This window comes from Oncorhynchus gorbuscha, linkage group LG09, assembly GCF_021184085.1.
Source record: "Oncorhynchus gorbuscha isolate QuinsamMale2020 ecotype Even-year linkage group LG09, OgorEven_v1.0, whole genome shotgun sequence".
NCBI lineage: Eukaryota > Metazoa > Chordata > Actinopteri > Salmoniformes > Salmonidae > Oncorhynchus > Oncorhynchus gorbuscha.
Genome location: NC_060181.1, coordinates 843,213 through 856,390, shown reverse-complemented (window position 1 = coordinate 856,390; position 13,178 = coordinate 843,213).

The following is a 13,178-nucleotide window of genomic DNA, read 5'->3' as shown; positions in this document are numbered from 1 at the left end:
CACCATATTCCCTAGACCAGGTCAAATGGCACCCTATTCCCTATAGACCAGGTCAAATGGCACCCTATTCCCCTATAGACCAGGTCAAATGGCACCATATTCCCTATAGACCAGGTCAAATGGCACCATATTCCCTATAGACCAGGTCAAATAGCACCCTATTCCCTATAGACCAGGTCAAATGGCACCACATTCCCTATAGACCAGGTCAAATGGCACCACATTCCCTATAGACCAGGTCAAATGGCACCACATTCCCTATAGACCAGGTCAAATGGCACCACATTCCCTATAGACCAGGTCAAATGGCACCCTATTCCATATAGACCAGGTCAAATGGCACCATATTCCCTATAGACCAGGTCAAATGGCACCATATTCCCTATAGACTAGGTCAAATGGCACCATATTCCCTATAGACTAGGTCAAATGGCACCATATTCCCTATAGACCAGGTCAAATAGCACCCTATTCCTTATAGACCCTGTCAAATGGCACCATATTCCCTATAGACCAGGTCAAATGGCACCCTATTCCCTAGACCAGGTCAAATGGCACCCTATTCCCTAGACCAGGTCAAATGGCACCCTATTCCCTATAGACCAGGTCAAATGGCACCACATTCCCTATAGACCAGGTCAAATGGCACCACATTCCCTATAGACCAGGTCAAATGGCACCACATTCCCTATAGACCAGGCCAAATGGCACCATATTACCTATAGATCAGGTCAAATAGCACCCTATTCCCTATAGACCAGGTCAAATGGCACCACATTCCCTATAGACCAGGTCAAATGGCACCACATACCCTATAGACCAGGTCAAATGGCACCACATACCCTATAGACCAGGTCAAATGGCACCACATTCCCTATAGACCAGGTCAAATGGCACCCTATTCCCTATAGACCAGGTCAAATGGCACCATATTCCCTATAGACTAGGTCAAATGGCACCATATTCCCTATAGACTAGGTCAAATGGCACCATATTCCCTATAGACCAGGTCAAATGGCACCATATTCCCTATAGACCAGGTCAAATGGCACCATATTCCCTATAGACTAGGTCAAATGGCACCATATTCCCTATAGACTAGGTCAAATGGCACCATATTCCCTATAGACTAGGTCAAATGGCACCATATTCCCTATAGACCAGGTCAAATGGCACCATATTCCCTATAGACCAGGTCAAATGGCACCATATTCCTTATAGACCAGGTCAAATAGCACCATATTCCCTATAGACCAGGTCAAATGGCACCATATTCCCTATAGACCAGCTCAAATGGCACCCTATTCCCTATAGACCAGCTCAAATGGCATCCTATTCCCTAGACCAGGTCAAATGGCACCCTATAGACCAGGTCAAATGGCACCCTATTCCCTATAGACCAGGTCAAATAGCACCACATTCCCTATAGACCAGGTCAAATGGCACCCTATTCCCTATAGACCAGGTCAAATGGCACCCTATTCCCTATAGACCAGGTCAAATGGCACCCTATTCCCTATAGACCAGGTCAAATGGCACCCTATTCCCTATAGACCAGGTCAAATGGCACCATATTCCCTATATATCAGGTCAAATAGCACCCTATTCCCTATAGACCAGGTCAAATGGCACCATATTCCCTATAGACCAGGTCAAATGGCACCATATTCCCTATAGACCAGGTCAAATGGCACCCTATTCCCTATAGACCAGGTCAAATGGCACCATATTCCTAGACCAGGTCAAATGGCACCATATTCCCAGACCAGGTCAAATGGCACCATATTCCCTAGACCAGGTCAAATGGCACCCTATTCCCTATAGACCAGGTCAAATGGCACCCTATTCCCTATAGACCAGGTCAAATGGCACCATATTCCCTATAGACCAGGTCAAATAGCACCTATTCCCTATAGACCAGGTCAAATGGCACCCTATTCCCTATAGACCAGGTCAAATGGCACCACATTCCCTATAGACCAGGTCAAATGGCACCACATTCCCTATAGACCAGGTCAAATGGCACCCTATTCCCTATAGACCAGGTCAAATGGCACCCTATTCCCTATAGACCAGGTCAAATGGCACCCTATTCCCTAGACCAGGTCAAATGGCACCCTATAGACCAGGTCAAATGGCACCATATTCCCTATAGACTAGGTCAAATGGCACCATATTCCCTATAGACTAGGTCAAATGGCACCATATTCCCTATAGACCAGGTCAAATGTCACCATATTCCCTATAGACCAGGTCAAATGGCACCATATTCCCTATAGACCAGGTCAAATGGCACCATATTCCCTATAGACCAGGTCAAATGGCACCATATTCCCTATAGACCAGGTCAAATGGCACCCTATTCCCTATAGACCAGGTCAAATAGCACCATATTCCCTATAGACCAGGTCAAATGGCACCCTATTCCCTATAGACCAGGTCAAATGGCACCCTATTCCCTATAGACCAGGTCAAATGGCACCCTATTCCCTATAGACCAGGTCAAATGGCACCCTATTCCCTATAGACCAGGTCAAATGGCACCATATTCCCTATATATCAGGTCAAATAGCACCCTATTCCCTATAGACCAGGTCAAATGGCACCATATTCCCTATAGACCAGGTCAAATGGCACCATATTCCCTATAGACCAGGTCAAATGGCACCCTATTCCCTATAGACCAGGTCAAATGGCACCATATTCCTATAGACCAGGTCAAATGGCACCATATTCCCTATAGACCAGGTCAAATGGCACCATATTCCCTATAGACCAGGTCAAATGGCACCTATTCCCTATAGACCAGGTCAAATGGCACCCTATTCCCTATAGACCAGGTCAAATGGCACCATATTCCCTATAGATCAGGTCAAATAGCACCCTATTCCCTATAGACCAGGTCAAATGGCACCACATTCCCTATAGACCAGGTCAAATGGCACCACATTCCCTATAGACCAGGTCAAATGGCACCACATTCCCTATAGACCAGGTCAAATGGCACCACATTCCCTATAGACCAGGTCAAATGGCACCCTATTCCATATAGACCAGGTCAAATGGCACCATATTCCCTATAGACCAGGTCAAATGGCACCATATTCCCTATAGACCAGGTCAAATGGCACCATATTCCCTATAGACCAGGTCAAATGGCACCATATTCCCTATAGACCAGGTCAAATAGCACCCTATTCCCTATAGACCAGGTCAAATGGCACCATATTCCCTATAGACCAGGTCAAATGGCACCTATTCCCTATAGACCAGGTCAAATGGCACCCTATTCCCTAGACCAGGTCAAATGGCACCCTATTCCCTATAGACCAGGTCAAATGGCACCCTATTCCCTATAGACCAGGTCAAATAGCACCACATTCCCTATAGACCAGGTCAAATGGCACCACATTCCCTATAGACCAGGTCAAATGGCACCCTATTCCCTATAGACCAGGCCAAATAGCACCATATTCCCTATAGATCAGGTCAAATGGCACCCTATTCCCTATAGACCAGGTCAAATGGCACCACATTCCCTATAGACCAGGTCAAATGGCACCACATTCCCTATAGACCAGGTCAAATGGCACCACATACCCTATAGACCAGGTCAAATGGCACCCTATTCCCTATAGACCAGGTCAAATGGCACCCTATTCCCTATAGACCAGGTCAAATAGCACCACATTCCCTATAGACCAGGTCAAATGGCACCACATTCCCTATAGACCAGGCCAAATAGCACCATATTCCCTATAGATCAGGTCAAATGGCACCCTATTCCCTATAGACCAGGTCAAATGGCACCATATTCCCTATAGACCAGGTCAAATGGCACCACATACCCTATAGACCAGGTCAAATGGCACCACATTCCCTATAGACCAGGTCAAATGGCACCACATTCCCTATAGACCAGGTCAAATGGCACCCTATTCCCTATAGACCAGGTCAAATGGCACCATATTCCCTATAGACCAGGTCAAATGGCACCATATTCCCTATAGACCAGGTCAAATGGCACCATATTCCCTATAGACTAGGTCAAATGGCACCATATTCCCTATAGACTAGGTCAAATGGCACCATATTCCCTATAGACTAGGTCAAATGGCACCATATTCCCTATAGACTAGGTCAAATGGCACCATATTCCCTATAGACCAGGTCAAATGGCACCATATTCCCTATAGACCAGGTCAAATGGCACCATATTCCCTATAGACCAGGTCAAATGGCACCATATTCCCTATAGACCAGGTCAAATGGCACCCTATTCCCTATAGACCAGGTCAAATGGCACCATATTCCCTATAGACCAGGTCAAATGGCACCCTATTCCCTATAGACCAGCTCAAATGGCACCCTATTCCCTATAGACCAGGTCAAATGGCACCCTATTCCCTATAGACCAGGTCAAATGGCACCCTATTCCCTATAGACCAGGTCAAATGGCACCCTATTCCCTATAGACCAGGTCAAATGGCACCATATTCCCTATAGACCAGGTCAAATGGCACCATATTCCCTATAGACCAGGTCAAATGGCACCATATTCCCTATAGACCAGGTCAAATGGCACCATATTCCCTATAGACCAGGTCAAATGGCACCCTATTCCCTATAGACCAGGTCAAATAGCACCATATTCCCTATAGGCCAGGTCAAATAGCACCATATTCCCTATAGACCAGGTCAAATGGCACCCTATTCCCTATAGACCAGGTCAAATGGCACCCTATTCCCTATAGACCAGGTCAAATGGCACCATATTCCCTATAGACCAGGTCAAATGGCACCACATTCCCTATAGACCAGGCCAAATAGAACCATATTCCCTATAGATCAGGTCAAATAGCACCCTATTCCCTATAGACCAGGTCAAATAGCACCACATTCCCTATAGACCAGGTCAAATGGCACCCTATTCCCTATAGACCAGGTCAAATGGCACCATATTCCCTATAGACCAGGTCAAATGGCACCCTATTCCCTATAGACCAGGTCAAATGGCACCATATTCCTAGACCAGGTCAAATGGCACCATATTCCCTAGACCAGGTCAAATGGCACCCTATTCCCTATAGACCAGGTCAAATAGCACCACATTCCCTATAGACCAGGTCAAATGGCACCACATTCCCTATAGACCAGGCCAAATGGCACCATATTCCCTATAGATCAGGTCAAATAGCACCCTATTCCCTATAGACCAGGTCAAATGGCACCACATTCCCTATAGACCAGGTCAAATGGCACCACATACCCTATAGACCAGGTCAAATGGCACCACATTCCCTATAGACCAGGTCAAATGGCACCCTATTCCCTATAGACCAGGTCAAATGGCACCATATTCCCTAGACCAGGTCAAATGGCACCATATTCCCTATAGACCAGGTCAAATGGCACCATATTCCCTATAGACTAGGTCAAATGGCACCATATTCCCTATAGACCAGGTCAAATGGCACCATATTCCCTATAGACCAGGTCAAATGGCACCATATTCCCTATAGACCAGGTCAAATGGCACCTATTCCCTATAGACCAGGTCAAATGGCACCCTATTCCCTATAGACCAGGTCAAATGGCACCCTATTCCCTATAGACCAGGTCAAATGGCACCCTATTCCCTATAGACCAGGTCAAATGGCACCATATTCCATTTACATTCCATTTAAGTCATTTAGCAGACGCTCTTATCCCTATAGACCAGGTCAAATGGCACCATATTCCCTATAGACCAGGTCAAATGGCACCCTATTCCCTATAGACCAGGTCAAATGGCACCATATTCCTATAGACCAGGTCAAATGGCACCATATTCCCTAGACCAGGTCAAATGGCACCATATTCCCTAGACCAGGTCAAATGGCACCCCTAGACCAGGTCAAATGGCCTATTCCCTATAGACCAGGTCAAATGGCACCCTATTCCCTATAGACCAGGTCAAATGGCACCATATTCCCTATAGACCAGGTCAAATGGCACCCTATTCCCTATAGACCAGGTCAAATGGCACCCTATTCCCTATAGACCAGGTCAAATGGCACCATATTCCCTATAGACCAGGTCAAATGGCACCCTATTCCCTATAGACCAGGTCAAATGGCACCATATTTCTATAGACCAGGTCAAATGGCACCATATTCCCTAGACCAGGTCAAATGGCACCCTATTCCCTATAGACCAGGTCAAATAGCACCACATTCCCTATAGACCAGGTCAAATGGCACCACATTCCCTATAGACCAGGTCAAATAGCACCTATTCCCTATAGACCAGGTCAAATGGCACCCTATTCCCTATAGACCAGGTCAAATGGCACCACATTCCCTATAGACCAGGTCAAATGGCACCTATACCCTATAGACCAGGTCAAATGGCACCACATTCCCTATAGACCAGGTCAAATGGCACCCTATTCCCTATAGACCAGGTCAAATGGCAGACCAGGTCAAATGGCCCTATAGACCAGGTCAAATGGCACCATATTCCCTATAGACCAGGTCAAATGGCACCATATTCCCTATAGACCAGGTCAAATGGCACCCTATTGGCACCCCTATAGACCAGGTCAAATGGCACCATATTCCCTATAGACCAGGTCAAATGGCACCCTATTCCCTATAGACCAGGTCAAATGGCACCATATTCCCTATAGACCAGGTCAAATGGCACCTATTCCCTATAGACCAGGTCAAATGGCACCATATTCCTAGACCAGGTCAAATGGCACCATATTCCCTATAGACCAGGTCAAATGGCACCATATTCCCTAGACCAGGTCAAATGGCACCCTATTCCCTATAGACCAGGTCAAATGGCACCCTATTCCCTATAGACCAGGTCAAATGGCACCATATTCCCTATAGACCAGGTCAAATGGCACCCTATTCCCTATAGACCAGGTCAAATGGCACCATATTCCCTATAGACCAGGTCAAATGGCACCACATTCCCTATAGACCAGGTCAAATGGCACCACATTCCCTATAGACCAGGTCAAATGGCACCATATTCCCTATAGACCAGGTCAAATGGCACCCTATTCCCTATAGACCAGGTCAAATGGCACCCTATTCCCTATAGACCAGGTCAAATGGCACCATATTCCCTATAGACCAGGTCAAATGGCACCATATTCCCTATAGACCAGGTCAAATGGCACCATATTCCCTATAGACAGGTCAAATGGCACCATATTCCCTATAGACCAGGTCAAATAGCACCCTATTCCTATAGACCCTGTCAAATGGCACCATATTCCCTATAGACCAGGTCAAATGGCACCCTATTCCCTATAGACCAGGTCAAATGGCACCCTATTCCCTAGACCAGGTCAAATGGCACCCTATTCCCTATAGACCAGGTCAAATGGCACCCTATTCCCTATAGACCAGGTCAAATGGCACCCTATTCCCTATAGACCAGGTCAAATGGCACCACTATTCCCTATAGACCAGGTCAAATGGCACCACATTCCCTATAGACCAGGTCAAATGGCACCACATTCCCTATAGATCAGGTCAAATAGCACCCTATTCCCTATAGACCAGGTCAAATGGCACCCTATTCCCTATAGACCAGGTCAAATGGCACCACATTCCCTATAGACCAGGTCAAATGGCACCACATACCCTATAGACCAGGTCAAATGGCACCACATTCCCTATAGACCAGGTCAAATGGCACCCTATTCCCTATAGACCAGGTCAAATGGCACCCTATTCCCTATAGACCAGGTCAAATGGCACCCTATTCCCTATAGACCAGGTCAAATGGCACCCTATTCCCTATAGACCAGGTCAAATGGCACCATATTCCCTATAGACCAGGTCAAATGGCACCACATTCCCTATAGACCAGGTCAAATGGCACCATATTCCCTATAGACCAGGTCAAATGGCACCCTATTCCCTATAGACCAGGTCAAATGGCACCCATATTCCCTATAGACCAGGTCAAATGGCACCATATTCCCTATAGACCAGGTCAAATGGCACCATATTCCCTATAGACCAGGTCAAATGGCACCATATTCCCTATAGACCAGGTCAAATGGCACCATATTCCCTATAGACCAGGTCAAATGGCACCATATTCCCTATAGACCAGGTCAAATGTCACCATATTCCCTATAGACCAGGTCAAATGGCACCCTATTCCCTATAGACCAGGTCAAATGGCACCCTATTCCCTATAGACCAGGTCAAATGGCACCCTATTCCCTAGACCAGGTCAAATGGCACCCTATTCCCTATAGACCAGGTCAAATGGCACCCTATTCCCTATAGACCAGGTCAAATGGCACCCTATTCCCTATAGACCAGGTCAAATGGCACCCTATTCCCTATAGACCAGGTCAAATGGCACCATATTCCCTATAGACCAGGTCAAATAGCACCCTATTCCCTATAGACCAGGTCAAATGGCACCATATTCCCTATAGACCAGGTCAAATGGCACCATATTCCCTATAGACCAGGTCAAATGGCACCCTATTCCCTATAGACCAGGTCAAATGGCACCATATTCCCTATAGACCAGGTCAAATGGCACCATATTCCCTAGACCAGGTCAAATGGCACCCTATTCCCTATAGACCAGGTCAAATGGCACCCTATTCCCTATAGACCAGGTCAAATGGCACCATATTCCCTATAGATCAGGTCAAATAGCACCCTATTCCCTATAGACCAGGTCAAATGGCACCTTATTCCCTATAGACCAGGTCAAATGGCACCATATTCCCTATAGACCAGGTCAAATGGCACCCTATTCCCTATAGACCAGGTCAAATGGCACCATATTCCCTATAGACCAGGTCAAATAGCACCCTATTCCTTATAGACCCTGTCAAATGGCACCATATTCCCTATAGACCAGGTCAAATGGCACCCTATTCCCTATAGACCAGGTCAAATGGCACCCTATTCCCTAGACCAGGTCAAATGGCACCCTATTCCCTATAGACCAGGTCAAATGGCACCCTATTCCCTATAGACCAGGTCAAATGGCACCCTATTCCCTATAGACCAGGTCAAATGGCACCCTATTCCCTATAGACCAGGTCAAATGGCACCATATTCCCTATAGACCAGGTCAAATAGCACCATATTCCCTATAGACCAGGTCAAATGGCACCATATTCCCTATAGACCAGGTCAAATGGCACCATATTCCCTATAGACCAGGTCAAATGGCACCATATTCCCTATAGACCAGGTCAAATGGCACCATATTCCCTATAGACCAGGTCAAATGGCACCATATTCCCTATAGACCAGGTCAAATGGCACCATATTCCCTATAGACCAGGTCAAATGGCACCATATTCCCTATAGACCAGGTCAAATGGCACCCTATTCCCTATAGACCAGGTCAAATGGCACCCTATTCCCTATAGACCAGGTCAAATGGCACCCTATTCCCTATAGACCAGGTCAAATGGCACCTATTCCCTATAGACCAGGTCAAATGGCACCCTATTCCCTATAGACCAGGTCAAATGGCACCATATTCCCTATAGACCAGGTCAAATAGCACCTATTCCCTATAGACCAGGTCAAATGGCACCATATTCCCTATAGACCAGGTCAAATGGCACCCTATTCCCTATAGACCAGGTCAAATGGCACCATATTCCTAGACCAGGTCAAATGGCACCATATTCCCTATAGACCAGGTCAAATGGCACCATATTCCCTATAGACCAGGTCAAATGGCACCCTATTCCCTATAGACCAGGTCAAATGGCACCACATTCCCTATAGACCAGGTCAAATGGCACCCATTCCCTATAGACCAGGTCAAATGGCACCCTATTCCCTATAGACCAGGTCAAATGGCACCATATTCCCTATAGACCAGGTCAAATGGCACCCTATTCCATATAGACCAGGTCAAATGGCACCATATTCCCTATAGACCAGGTCAAATGGCACCATATTCCCTATAGACCAGGTCAAATGGCACCATATTCCCTATAGACCAGGTCAAATGGCACCATATTCCCTATAGACCAGGTCAAATAGCACCCTATTCCCTATAGACCAGGTCAAATGGCACCATATTCCCTATAGACCAGGTCAAATGGCACCCTATTCCCTATAGACCAGGTCAAATGGCACCCTATTCCCTATAGACCAGGTCAAATGGCACCCTATTCCCTATAGACCAGGTCAAATGGCACCCTATTCCCTATAGACCAGGTCAAATGGCACCCTATTCCCTATAGACCAGGTCAAATGGCACCCTATTCCCTATAGACCAGGTCAAATGGCACCATATTCCCTATAGACCAGGTCAAATGGCACCCTATTCCCTATAGACCAGGTCAAATGGCACCATATTCCCTATAGACCAGGTCAAATGGCACCCTATTCCCTATAGACCAGGTCAAATGGCACCATATTCCCTATAGACCAGGTCAAATGGCACCCTATTCCCTATAGACCAGGTCAAATGGCACCCTATTCCCTATAGACCAGGTCAAATGGCACCACTATTCCCTATAGACCAGGTCAAATGGCACCACATTCCCTATAGACCAGGTCAAATGGCACCACATTCCCTATAGACCAGGTCAAATGGCACCATATTCCCTATAGACCAGGTCAAATGGCACCATATTCCCTATAGACCAGGTCAAATGGCACCCTATTCCCTATAGACCAGGTCAAATGGCACCATATTCCCTATAGACCAGGTCAAATGGCACCATATTCCCTATAGACCAGGTCAAATGGCACCATATTCCCTATAGACCAGGTCAAATGGCACCATATTCCCTATAGACCAGGTCAAATAGCACCCTATTCCCTATAGACCAGGTCAAATGGCACCATATTCCCTATAGACCAGGTCAAATGGCACCCTATTCCCTATAGACCAGGTCAAATGGCACCCTATTCCCTATAGACCAGGTCAAATGGCACCCTATTCCCTATAGACCAGGTCAAATGGCACCCTATTCCCTATAGACCAGGTCAAATGGCACCCTATTCCCTATAGACCAGGTCAAATGGCACCCTATTCCCTATAGACCAGGTCAAATGGCACCATATTCCCTATAGACCAGGTCAAATAGCACCATATTCCCTATAGACCAGGTCAAATAGCACCATATTCCCTATAGACCAGGTCAAATGGCACCCTATTCCCTATAGACCAGGTCAAATGGCACCATATTCCCTATAGACCAGGTCAAATGGCACCCTATTCCCTATAGACCAGGTCAAATGGCACCCTATTCCCTATAGACCAGGTCAAATGGCACCCTATTCCCTATAGACCAGGTCAAATGGCACCCTATTCCCTATAGACCAGGTCAAATGGCACCCTATTCCCTATAGACCAGGTCAAATGGCACCCTATTCCCTATAGACCAGGTCAAATGGCACCCTATTCCCTATAGACCAGGTCAAATGGCACCATATTCCCTATAGACCAGGTCAAATGGCACCCTATTCCCTATAGACCAGGTCAAATGGCACCCTATTCCCTATAGACCAGGTCAAATGGCACCCTATTCCCTAGACCAGGTCAAATGGCACCATATTCCCTATAGACCAGGTCAAATGGCACCATATTCCCTATAGACCAGGTCAAATGGCACCATATTCCCTATAGACCAGGTCAAATGGCACCATATTCCCTATAGACCAGGTCAAATGGCACCATATTCCCTATAGACCAGGTCAAATGGCACCATATTCCCTATAGACCAGGTCAAATGGCACCCTATTCCCTATAGACCAGGTCAAATGGCACCCTATTCCCTATAGACCAGGTCAAATAGCACCCTATTCCCTAGACCAGGTCAAATGGCACCCTATTCCCTATAGACCAGGTCAAATGGCACCCTATTCCCTATAGACCAGGTCAAATGGCACCCTATTCCCTATAGACCAGGTCAAATGGCACCCTATTCCCTATAGACCAGGTCAAATGGCACCATATTCCCTATAGACCAGGTCAAATGGCACCCTATTCCCTATAGACCAGGTCAAATGGCACCATATTCCCTATAGACCAGGTCAAATGGCACCATATTCCCTATAGACCAGGTCAAATGGCACCCTATTCCCTATAGACCAGGTCAAATGGCACCATATTCCTAGACCAGGTCAAATGGCACCATATTCCCTATAGACCAGGTCAAATGGCACCCTATTCCCTATAGACCAGGTCAAATGGCACCCTATTCCCTATAGACCAGGTCAAATGGCACCATATTCCCTATAGACCAGGTCAAATAGCACCCTATTCCCTATAGACCAGGTCAAATGGCACCTATTCCCTATAGACCAGGTCAAATGGCACCACATTCCCTATAGACCAGGTCAAATGGCACCACATTCCCTATAGACCAGGTCAAATGGCACCATATTCCCTATAGACCAGGTCAAATGGCACCCTATTCGCTATAGACCAGGTCAAATGGCACCATATTCCCTATAGACCAGGTCAAATGGCACCCTATTCCCTATAGACCAGGTCAAATGGCACCCTATTCCCTAGACCAGGTCAAATGGCACCCTATTCCCTATAGACCAGGTCAAATGGCACCCTATTCCCTATAGACCAGGTCAAATGGCACCCTATTCCCTATAGACCAGGTCAAATGGCACCCTATTCCCTATAGACCAGGTCAAATGGCACCTATTCTCTATAGACCAGGTCAAATGGCACCTATTCCCTATAGACCAGGTCAAATGGCACCATATTCCCTATAGACCAGGTCAAATGGCACCCTATTCCCTATAGACCAGGTCAAATGGCACCATATTCCCTATAGACCAGGTCAAATGGCACCATATTCCCTATAGACCAGGTCAAATGGCACCCTATTCCCTATAGACCAGGTCAAATGGCACCATATTCCCTATAGACCAGGTCAAATGGCACCATATTCCCTATAGACCAGGTCAAATGGCACCCTATTCCCTATAGACCAGGTCAAATGGCACCCTATTCCCTATAGACCAGGTCAAATGGCACCCTATTCCCTATAGACCAGGTCAAATGGCACCCTATTCCCTATAGACCAGGTCAAATGGCACCCTATTCCCTATAGACCAGGTCAAATGGCACCATATTCCCTATAGACCAGGTCAAATAGCACCCTATTCCCTATAGACCAGGTCAAATGGCACCATATTCCCTAT